The sequence below is a fragment of the Anolis sagrei genome, chromosome 3 (assembly GCF_037176765.1).
Source record: "Anolis sagrei isolate rAnoSag1 chromosome 3, rAnoSag1.mat, whole genome shotgun sequence".
In the NCBI taxonomy this organism is placed as follows: Eukaryota; Metazoa; Chordata; class Lepidosauria; order Squamata; family Dactyloidae; genus Anolis; species Anolis sagrei.
This window is the reverse complement of record NC_090023.1, coordinates 139,475,090-139,487,699: the sequence shown is the minus strand read 5'-3', so window position 1 is coordinate 139,487,699 and position 12,610 is coordinate 139,475,090.

Below are 12,610 nucleotides of genomic sequence, written 5' to 3'. Positions count from 1 at the left end.
TTAAAACCATAAATTCTTTCTCCCTTAAATATGAATAAAATATACTTTATTAAAATGTATTTAAATTAAATTCTTGCCTAACTCTAAATCATGGGTATAAAAAAAGATTTTGATCCAAAATTCCCCATATCTAAACGTGCCTGATCTCCTGACACCAAATTTGAGATATGGCAGAAAAGTAGTAATGCCAGAGCAAAAACAGAGAAAATGAAAGGAAAATAATTTTCTTAATCTCTGCAGTTTCAGTAAAGCAGCATTCTAAACAAATCATAGGAGAACTTTTAAATAAGGATAGTCCCCAGAGATGTGACAAACTAGCCAGCAAAATACAAGACTCCAAAGTAAAAACCAGTCAATCGGCATATTGCTTCACTTTTAAGGGTTGGGATGAAATCCAGATTGTATTTTATAAGGAACAAGTGAATGTAAGGATGTAGGTATATGAATGTACATTCTACATTTTTCACACTTACTTGTGGGAAACATTTACATTGATCCAGTAGGCATCTTCTGTTGGAAGAAATGAGCTCAGCTAAGAATGGCTATGTGAAATGCAAATTTTCTTATTATTGACTGATTATAAAGAAAAACAAACAGGACTGATTCATGAATCTCTACCCTAGAGTCAATATCTTTCTGCATAGTGGGGAAAACACCATGGGAGATTGTGGCAGGAGTTAAAAAGAAGGAGAAAAGAGTAGAGAGGGATGATGTCAGTTTTCAAAATCAAAGCCATAACAACTGCAGTTAAAAAAACAAAGAAAAAATAAAGAAAAATCTGAAGAGGAAAGAGAAGAAATAACCACAAAGTAACCTTTTCCTTTAGTAAGTACATTGATCCATTATTTCATGGTGTAATTTAAATGATAGGGAAGATAGCATGCAGAAGAAGAAAAAAGTAGTCATCCAAAGTAAATAAAAATGCTTTGCAAAGTTGGATATCTTTTTATTCTTGTACAGGAAGACTTAACAGCAATACACTCATAAGTATATATCAAGCAAAATTACACTGTTGTCTTATCACTTGCTGTAGAAGAGACATTTAAATAGGCCATGCTGTATTTTCCCCTGTTCATGAGTTTAACATTTGCTTTTAAAACCTTTTATACTTGAATTAATTTTATGTTTAAATTGTATTTACTAGATCACTTGCTCAGTCACATTGAGCCCCCCTTCTTGTGGAAAAAGAGGGATATGAAACATCAATACTGGTGTCAGATCCACGTGGAGATGACATCAAATATTCACACATTAGCCAGATGTGTGAGACAATTAACCTACAAATTCCAAATCACATATGCTTGTGCATTCAGCATATCAGGTAAATTCCAGGAAACAGCCATGCAATCATGATGGATTTTATATATGTCTTAGAACCTAAATCCAGTAAGGATATGTTTGGTAGCATGTTAGAGAAGACAGAATGGTATCTGAAAGCTTTGCAAAGTTGGTGAATCTACTCTGTGGGTTTATCTTAAACTGTAATTAGTTATCCAAGGTGAAGAATCCCATGTCTCAAATAGTTGCAACAAATTGGGCACTTCTTTTGATGTTTGAACTGAAACATGGTAGAGGGCAACATGACCTAGCTGAGGTCAAGTGTAATACCTCATTCATGTGCAATACCTTCTATCACCCCATTAGCCTTCCTTTGAGTAAAACACCTAAAAAAAGAGGAATCCAGTGCTATGGGTTGCTCAACCCAATGCTATGGATTACTGGAAGGCCAACCCAGGGCATTCTTTTTTCAAAACTCCAGGACTCCATAAGAGAGAGGAGAACTTTAAGAGAGAAGCTAGCCTCAAGGGCAGCTTTTGTCACAACTACCAGTCCCCTGAACTATTCCAGAACCTCTTCCTTCACCAAAGGGGTGCCAAGATGTACAGAGAGTTTTTATATAACTTGATAACTACCTGAGACAACCTATTTATCACTGTCACATTTAACTAATTGTCCATTTTCATATATGGGATATGCAAAAACAAAAGAACAAATAACAGCAAAAGGGAGAAAATCCCCTTTGTTGGGGATTTTGGCCCTGAAGCAACTAGCTAGGCTCATGCTGTATTTAGAGCAGTAAGATGGGTCGTCACTTGGAAGCCATTGATTGGAATTACCACTCAATCACCCACCACTTTCGGGGGGCTTTTGCTAGGGTAATTATGTGAGTAATTGGTGTATTTTGTTATATCGATGTACGTGTTTAAATTATTATAGGCCAACATGAAATCATCACAGAGACAGCAAATGAGGAGAGAAGGAAATACATGGATCCAAAAGGTAATGATGAAACAACATATTACAACTAGGATTCTTTGTTAATTAACCTTTACACTTTATTTTAACACTCCACACTGGTTTCTTGGAAAGTGAGAAAAAGAGAAGCAAAAAAGAAAATGTGTCAGATTTAGAAGAATGTTCGTGTATGACCAAAAAGTATTTTCATTCTAACCATTCATTATTATAAGTTCTAAATCCACTAATTAGTCATAGTTCAACTGTTGTTTTGAGGAACCTTTTGTTTCTCTAAGCTTTAGATAGAAAAACTTTAATCATAGTAATTGTTGCTTAACTACACACAAATAAATGAAGGAAAAAAAATATAAAGGGGAAAGTGAGTGCCTTGGTGGCTGCTAGTTTCAATATTTGTTTCTGCTATATTAATTAATACTAACCCCCAGGGAAAGGAAGATATATTATCTATCAGTCCAAAATGCTTGAAGATAACTAATTAATACTAATAGATGGAACTGTGAACTCATCTGAATGAAGCTGTTAATATCAAAGGCTCTCACTAGCCTAAAAGAATCAAACCTTAATATCAATGAAGAACTAAGCTGTGACCTTATGTTGATTGCTTTCTAGTTCCAAAGGAAAAGATGAAATGGATTGTCGTCCATTATAATTTAAAGGTCCAGGGTGAGATTGAAATGAATTAATGTGGAGGATAAGGCTGCTGTATTATACATATCTAGCTTGATTGGATCTGACCAAAAGCTCGTCAAGTCTAAAATTTTGCCCCATAGTGGCCAAAGAGATGGCTGTGGGATACAAAAAAGCAAAACATTAACCTTCAGTGTCACCTATTAATTGGTGGCATTGAAGGAATTTGCATGGCAAAATGTAACTAAGGCTTGTTCAACACTGCCAAATAATGCGGTTTACCTGCATTGAAATTGATTAGCTGACACCCCTTCTACACTGCCATATAATCTATTTCAAATCAGATATCCGGATTTTATATGGCAGTGAAGAAGAAGCCTCAGTGGAGGCTTTCTATGAACTTGGGATGAGAGGGAGACTTTTTACAGAGGTTGGCAAGCACTAAACATCCCCTCTTTGTTTGCTGTGCTTCCTTCTTTGGAATTCCAAATACCATTGCACATTTAAGTTAGGATTGAAACCAATGGGAGGCTTTTATCAATACAGTAAAAATAAGAAAAGGGAATGAAGCTTCAAAGGAGATTTCTCCCCACTTCTCACACTTGCAATCTGCTTTAATTCCCCTTCCAGTTTTTCAGTAGCTTCACTAGTGGAAGAGATTTGTTTTCCCCTAGATCTAGCTGTAGCAATGGAGTGTTTACAAGTTTATGAGAATGTTATGTGTATCAATAATATATGTATATGTAAACAATGTATCTCCGTGTTAGTGCCAATATGTATATCTGTGTTCATGGTGTGCAGTGATCTCTAAATGTAGGTGAACTACAACTACAAAACTCAAGGTCAATGCCCACCAAACCCTTCCAGTATTTTCTGTTGGTCATGGGAGTTCTGTGTGCCAAGTTTGGCTCAATTCCATTGTTGGTGGAGTTCAGAATGCTCTTTGAATGTTGGTTAACTATAAATCTCAGCAACTACAATTCCTAAATGACAAAATCAAATTTGGGCGTATCTGGTATTTGTGCCAAATTTGGCCCAGTGAATGAAAATACATCCTGCATATCAGGTATTTACCTTATGATTCATAACAGTAGAAAAATTGCAGTTATGAAGTAGCAACAAAAATAATGTTATGGTTGGGGGTCACCACAACATGAGGAACTGTATTAAGGGGTCGCAGCTTTAGGAAGGTTGAGAACCACTGCTCTAGGGTGACTTTGCCAATTGCTATTGGGGGGGGGGGGGGGGGGGGCTGAAGCAGGACTGAGACAGGAAAACCAAAAAGAAGGTAGTATTGCAGGATGGCGTGCATAGTGGGCAGGATGGTGTGTTGCAGGGCAGACTTTTTTGAAGGCACTGAATGAGGAATTGAACAGATGCAGTTTATTCTGCCTATAAATTATAAATTTTAATCCATGTTATGGTACTCATCTTTCTTTTGCCATACATAGCTCTTTCAGATTCCCTCAAATTTGTTAGATACACATATTTTGTCTAAGAAGGAACCTTAACATTTCAATGCTGAGATTTGGTGTTAAGCAGCATTTGGTGCCAAATGTTTTGTGAAGTATTTAGTGGCAAATAAAACCTCATACACACAATTTATATATTTGACCTACTTCTTTGATGTAAATACAAATCTCTGGGATTATATTAATTGAAATGCATTTTAAATGTATTTGTGTTTTGTATAAATTACACATAATCTTTCACTGTGAAAAGGAAATCCGAGGAAGAATGTGTATATTAAATCCTTCAAAACCTTGTTTTGAACCTTCAAATAAGCTTCAGTGAATCTGTCAGGATCTATTATGCTTCCAAGTAGCCGTTAGGTTCTATTATGTCAATTATTATATACATCTATGACAGACTGCTCTTCCCCCCCCCCCCCCCCCCTTTTAAATATTAGCATTGAGAATAAAACTAAAAAGAGGTTGGATGGCTGAAGGAGTTGCTAATTCATAATAAATTTCACTCAGAAGTTATCTGCTCACATCTAGTCAGGGTCAGTGGTAACTAAAAACCTCTGGTGATTCTTGGCAGCGCCCTACTTTTATCGGAATTTCTGTATTTCACATTTATTCCAGTTCTGTTTTGTATCCTTCATGCACATGCCCTCCAAAATGTGTGTATGGTTCAGACTGATCTATTGAAATGCAAATATATTGTGCCATAAAAGCTACTTTTTCTTCTAAGTTATATAGCTGGAATTGGATTTGATTTGGGGTCAGAAATTCTGCAGTGAAAAATAAATAAATAAATACTACCAATTAACATAAATTCCAAAGTCAAATGAATTCTACAGAATGTGACAACTTGTTTGCTTTTCTTTAGATATACAATCAATCAGTTATGCATTTTCCAGTTTATTCACTCAACACTAACAATACATTTTGCATAGTAGTGTCTAACTTCTTTAATTGAGAATAGCAGATTCTGGTTTACTTATCTGGTATATTTGGCCACACAATACCTAATGTGTGTAAGCCTGAGTAACCCAATTTTATAGTTTTGTTTTCTCTGATGGTCATATTGTGTAGTTTGAGCCAACCTATGTTGAACTACAAAACCATGGAATCAGTTCTTAGAAGGCTACGTCACAGTTACAGATCTCTTTGCTTTCTAGTGTCTCAAAAGTAACTAAAATATTGATCAGTATTCTACATGGACTAATAAGTTACATAATTACTATAGTTGTGTAGTGAAGTAGTGTTTACTAGCCTAACCCCTCCCAACCATCTTTTATGGTGGAAAGATCATCCTCCCATGCCCTGTATAACGAATCGCACCACTTTTCAGCCAAATTATAACAAACTGTGGGGGAAAAGAAGGGAACTTTATTTGATAATAAAAATTCCCAACCTTTTTCACCAAATTATAATGACCACACAGCAGCCTACCAAATTATAATGATGACACCACTCCAGATTAGCTCATCAAAAATATAGAGGGAGAATAGTTGTTGGACCAACTGTCTATTTACCACTGGAACTGAGAGACTTAAAAAATGATTCTTTAAAAGGTTTCCGCTGCCACCATATTACTAAAGAACAGGCTGAGGTACCATTGAGAGGTTGTTCAGTAACACACTCTGTGTTACTCTAGTTTTCTTAAAGGCTGGTAAAAAGCTGACTTGAATAACACTTTTACCACAAAGGTATTCACACTGAGACTGGTATAAGTTGGTAAAACTAACAAGAACTTTATTTGAACAGACTTGGATATTTCAGGTACAAATGCTTGACGGTTTCAGTAAAAATCTGGCATACAAAGCTTGTGGTTACATTTGAGAAGAGATCTTAAAAACTTCTGGGTTTCAAGTCTTAAAAGTTACAGCACAGAAAATTACTTCAGGAAATGAATCTCTGAAAGTAACTCCCACAAAAATCCCCCTTAGGAAACTAGCCAAAACCTGAACTAGCCTTCCTTAAGGAAAAGAACAGACCACTGATGGGGTTCTGCTTCCCACAGTATTCTAGCTATACTTCTCTATAGCTAACCTGAATACTAGACAAAAGACTGTCCCAAAGTTCCTCTTCAAAACCCCAAACTGCTCTTGCTAACACCCTTTCCAAGCTCCAACTCCCTACTGGCAATCTGAGGATTCCAGCCTCAGTTTAAAAGTCACCTTTTTCCTTCAGCTCACTTAGGCTCCACCCCCATCATTCTAACCAATCCTAGTGGTCTAACTTTCCCTCCAAGACTGGAACACACCTCCTTAAGGCAAACCTAAACTAAGATGGCATCTCCCTGTCTCTCTTCTCTAAAATGGATTCTGTGGCTTTGCCAGGCTAGCTTGCCAAGGTAAGGGATTCATTACACCCTGCTCTCCAGTGGAATGTCTCCTAGTGTTGTGACTCAGCTGGAACCACAGACATAGACTGATAGTGTTGTGACTCAGTTGGGGTCTCAGAGTGACTCTGATGAGGATGATGGAATTCAGGTTCACGTTTTTCCTGTGTCCATGGTCTTTGGATTTTTGTCATGTTCTCATGGGACTTTGTTTCTTTGGTGCCATTTGGAATTCTGCTTTACAGTGCTATGTTTTATTGATCTTTGGAACACTACTTGCTTTTTAAATTTTTCATCTTTAACTTTTTAATAAACTACAAAGACTTCAGTCTGTGTGCAGTTCTGGTGATTTCAGCAAGGTGAATCTATTCTGAGGTGCGACACCTTTCTGTCATGTCCATGCAACCGATGGTTACTAAAGTATGGGGTGGCAGCCATGATGGTGCCATGATTGTGACTATGTAAGGACCGCAAATTGATTCTTTACAGGTACATAATTCCAGGTTCATATCTTTAAATCTTATCCTGAATTTAAAACTTTACAAAATAATAACAACACAGTTGAATGACCTCATTCACCTACACGCTATTGATGGAAAGAAAAATTGTAGGCAGGTACGTGGGCAGACAGGTGTGTGTGTGTGTGTGGGGGGGGGGGGGGGTACTAAAAACAAAGACTTTTTTTTCAAATATTGAGGAAAATCCTGGACTGGATCTATGCACTTCAAGGCTTATTCTGTGTAAAATTCACATTTGGTTTATCACTGAAAACAGGTTTTTCTTCATGGGAAGCAGCTTTTTCTGTATGGAAGATAACCTTTCAACACATCAAAACAGATGTTTCCTATGCAAGAAAGTTGTTTTCTGCTCAAAACAATCACATTCAAAATATACATAGAACAAACCTAGAATTGCAAATTGGATTTGAAAATTGTGTATCAAAATCTCTCTAGCAGCAAGAAGAAAATTGGTAAAATTGATCATTGCTTTCCTTCAAGCAAAAATAATGTGCTGAATAATTAGGCCCATGCTAAATGCTGAATGACTTTTGCATGTTAAAAGTCCACAGTTCTTTGTATCTTCTCAGTTTATGAAGCAGCACCAGCCAACACTTGAACTATATTATACTTATTTTTCATCTTTTGTTGAGTCACACTTTGGATCTATGAAAATAACTACAAGTTACATTTACACTAAAAAAGAAAGGCATTATCTACAATGAATTTTCAAACTAGATGTAATCTAGATGCAGCTTAGTTATTTGGGGGTGGGGGTTGTAAATAATTAGATATTAGTAAGTAGCTATTCCCAAACTCCAAGTAGACCTCTTTACAGATATTATGCCCACTACAATTAGTGATAGTTTTTACTAAGAAAATGACTGAAATAAATGCAATCTTATTCACACTTCCAAACACTATCATTGTAACACAGTTATCTTTCGGAAGCAAACTTTTTGAAAAATTACAGTGAGGTTTTTTTTTCATGCCCCCCCCCCCCCCCCACTGTCTCAGGAATACTGATGGGGAGATGAGAAGAGAGGGAGAAGATAATCTATTGAAATACAAGCACAGAAGCAGAACAGTCCCATTACACTTGGTGGGTGATGGGAACATATTGCAATCTGAAGTGTTGATGTGATGGTTTTTATCTCAAGGAAGAAGCAGATCAGCAGTGAGATGCTCACAACATTGTGTGATGGGGGCCATCACCAGCGACAGTTCAGTGATTATTTGCCCCCTTCATGCAATAAAGTACTAGGTCAACATTCATTTTTTTCTCACAGCAAGGAAAATATGTGCTCTTTTTCCTTCTCAGATGTCAAGATGAAACAATCAAAGAGTTGCATCCCCAAGAGAGTTACCTTAAAATCTCCTCCTTCAACAGACAAAAAGAAAATAGCAGGATCGCTGAAATATATAGCTTTAGGCTGCAGTCCTATACATCTTACTAAAGAAGAACCATAATGAGACCGACATCTGAATAGATAGGACAGACTTCCAAATAAGTTGTTATATTACCTTTTAAAATGTTGGAACACAATGTGACTGCCATATAGAGTCTTGCTAAGATTTGCTTAATTTTTTTCATTGTAATTGTTATAACCTTTGGTTTTGACAATGAAACAAAGTGTTTGAATATTGAATTTCTACTGAAAATTGAGTTTTGGAGTGGGAAGGGGTTGCTGGTTGGTTCCTCTCTCCCTGCTGAGACATTTTAACATAATACAACATGGAAAATATTCCACAGTGCAGTCAATGTATTCAGATGTTAAAAGGCAAGAAATCATTTCAAATAGAACACCTGCTTTGAATTCATACAGCAGGCCCTTAGACAGATAGAGAGAACAGATTTAAATTGGACTGAATCAAGCACTCCAAGGCACCATATCTGCTTCTTTGTATTCAACTATGCAATGTAAAGGTATAACTAAGTAAGAGCAGAACATCAGAAGAGTGCTGGAGGAATACAATATGAAGTCTGTAATTAGAGTACATGAATTTCTAACATTTTAAATTCTAATTGTTATTTCAAAAATCAGACTAGCACCCCATTTGACCATTTCGTCTCTTTTTTGCTTCCATCCCATATTACAGTAACAGTTAGTGGCCTCTCTTCTCTGCCTTTTTCCTGTGAAATAGTTGCATTTTACAACACTATGACCCCTTCAATATTCAACCTGTACTGTTTCAAAGGAGCTAGTCCTCTTACAGACTTAGCAAAAGTCATTTAATGAATCTTGGGGAAATCGTAATTTACATGGAAATAATTTAATTCACTTTGTAAACACACACCATTTCAGGGAGGGAAACCAAATCAAAATTGAAATCTTCAGTTTTTAGCAACTAAAATTCATTTGCTGTATTAAATTCATACCTTATAGACAAATTGCTTGTCCAGTATTAATGGATCCATTTCAATCTGATCAGCCTGATGATGTGGACAAGATTCTTGGATCAGTGAGGGTGACCACATGTGCTCTAGACCCTTGCCCTTCCTGACTTATTAAACAAGCTGGAGAGGACTTGGCCAAATGGGTCACAAGGATTATCAGTGCCTCCTTGGGACAAGGCAAAGTTCCATCTTGCCTTAAAGAAGCAATTGTAAGACCAATTTATAAAAAGCTGTCCTTAGACTCCTTACTTTTGAACAACAACCAGTCAATTTCTAATCTCTCCTTTCTGGCCAAGATTCTGGAGCACAAGGTTGCTTCTCAATTCCAGGGATTCCTGGAGGAAACGGATTATATAGACATATCACAGTCTGGTTTCAGATCCGGCCATGGAATAGAGATAGTTTTAGTTGCCCTAGGTGGATGACCTAAGCGGAAAGCTAGACAGGGGGAGTGTGTCCCTCTTGTTTCTTTTGGAACTCTCAGTGGCTTTCAATACCATGATCATGATATCATTCTGGGTTGACTCTCTGGGATGGGACATTAACACAGTGCCCCCACTTGTTTCTGGAGGGTCAGACCCAAAAGGTGGTATTGAGGAATGACCGCTCAGAGCCCTGGCTGTTAGCTTGTGGAGACCGAAAAGGCTCAGTTCTATCCCCCCATGTTATTCAATATCTACATGAAGCTGCTCGGAGAGGTCACTGGGAGTTTTGGAGTTCAGTGTCATGTGTGCACAGTAGGGCTGGGCAGTTTCATTCGTTAATTTCGTAATTCGTTATTAATTCGTTATTTTTTTTTATAACGAAGCGATATTGAACCATTCAGGAGCAACTAAAAATCTAAACGAATTTTTCAATTTGTTTCGTAATTGTTTCGAAATTGTTTCGAAATGGTTTTGAAATCATTTCGAAATTGTTTTATAGTTGTTGTTTGTTTAATCAGTGAAAAAATATAATTATCACACCAACAGTCAACAACAGAGGGAGAGGGAAGCTTCAGAAGTTCCCCCTGTCCCATTTGGAGGTTTTTTTAGCGTATTGCGCGGTCGCATCCGCCATTAACGAATCGATTCGTAATTGTTTCATAATTTCCGAAATTTCGTAAATTTTGAACTTTTTTAAAGAAAATTTTCGGAATTCTTTTAAAAATTGAAACGCAATAACCCCCTAAAAACGAATTGAGTTTAGAAACATTTTTTTCCGTGGTTGCCCAGCCCTAGTACACAGATGATGCCCAACTCTATTACTTAATTACACCAAAAGCAAAGGAGGCTGTACTAGTTCTTAATCAATGACTGACAGCTGTGGTGGTCTGGATGAGGGCTAACAATGTTCAGGCCTGGTCTGAGGAGGGGGACCATTTGATGAAGCCTTGTGCTCCTGAATTGGAGCCTGAATTGGAGCCCTCTTTTTCTGTGGTGCCTCAGGAAGAAAGTAGTTCTTCCCTAGATTATGGAAATTGCCTTACAGACAAATCTGCTCTTAGCAAGAGTGTTTGACATGAGACTCTTCCAGACACTTTCCCTGATCCTGAGAGGAATGTGAGGAATGTCGAAGACACGGGGTTGTTGCCTATAACTCAGTGGTTTAAATTACAACAAGATAGTAGCAAGTAGAGGTTTTCTCCGTGTTTGAAAAATAAAAAGAGGGATTCCAGGTGTCAGACAGATACTATCTCCATAGGAAAAAATAGGTTTCTTAAGCTATTTTTTTTGGTTGATCTGTGTGAGTAAAATGTTGCATTTTCAGGGGAAAGTTACCTTTTCCTTGCACTCTGCAGTAGGAGATTCTTGCCTTGTTTTTGTGTCATGTTTTTCCGATTGGGGGATCTCATTTAGTTACAGTCTTTTATTTAACTTTTGGGGGCACTGACTTTATTCTCAGTGCTGGACTTTGTTTATTGATGCATCAAAGAATACTATGCCTGTAGAATATACTTTGGAATGTATTTTTGAATCCTGTACTTTGGATGTACTTGTCGTGACCCACAGAGCACAGAATGTCTTAAACAGTAGTTGAGGTGCAAAGTAATAGTCTTTTAATGCAAAATAAACGTAGTAAGGCACTTGAAAGTCAGTGCAAACAGTTCAAGGATGTTATCAAACAGGAACACAAAACACAAGATAAGCAGGCTTGAATTAGCAGAAAATACAAAACAACAGTCTTTAGGAGTTGCAAGGCATGAGGCAAAATCCAGTAGGCAAACACGTAGTCCGTCAGTTCTAAGGTCAAGAAGCCAGATATTCACTCACGAGCAAGGGTTCCAAGGTCCGAAGCACGGCAGGGAAAACAGGATGCTGGGAATCCAAAACAAGATTTAGGCAGAAAACAACACGAAACAACACTTTGTCGTCTGCAAAGGAATAGGTCCCAGAGTGCTCATTTTATTCACTATCAGAGGAGTGAGCTTCATTATTTTCATCTGATGCAGCTGAAGCATTAACACCACGCCACTCCTGCCACCTTTGCTCTAGTGCCTGATCCTGCCAATCAGTACTCTCATTCCCATTATCCCTAAAACCTTCAAAATCATCACTTGATGTTGCTTGATTGCAAATGTCTCTAATGTTCTGAACCAGAGTCCAGTCAACAGCCTCCTCCATCTCATCCTCACTATCACTGGAGTTATCTGCTGTGTCTCTAAGCCTCTTAGACATAGTGTCACTCTCACTGCCAGAATCACTAGCTACTCTCTTTACTCCCCTGTAATCTGCTTCCAGAGCCTCCTCTGGCCTGAATCCTGCAAAGTCTTCTTCATCACTGGGAGCCAGAAAGATGTCACGGATGCGTTTCAGCTGCTGCTGATTCTCCTCTGTTTCTGCATCACTCCTTCTTCTCCTACTACTAGTAGTAGAAATGGTGTCAGAATGCTGACTCACAACACTATCCCCCCCCACAAAGGCCCCCACCGGCGAAGCCACAGAAGGGGAAATACGTTCAACAAGGCGTGGGCGCGATTCCGAAGTCGCAAGCTTCAACAGGGAACGGTGGAAAACGGGGTGCACTTTGAGAGACGGGGGAAGACGCAAATGGAACGCAA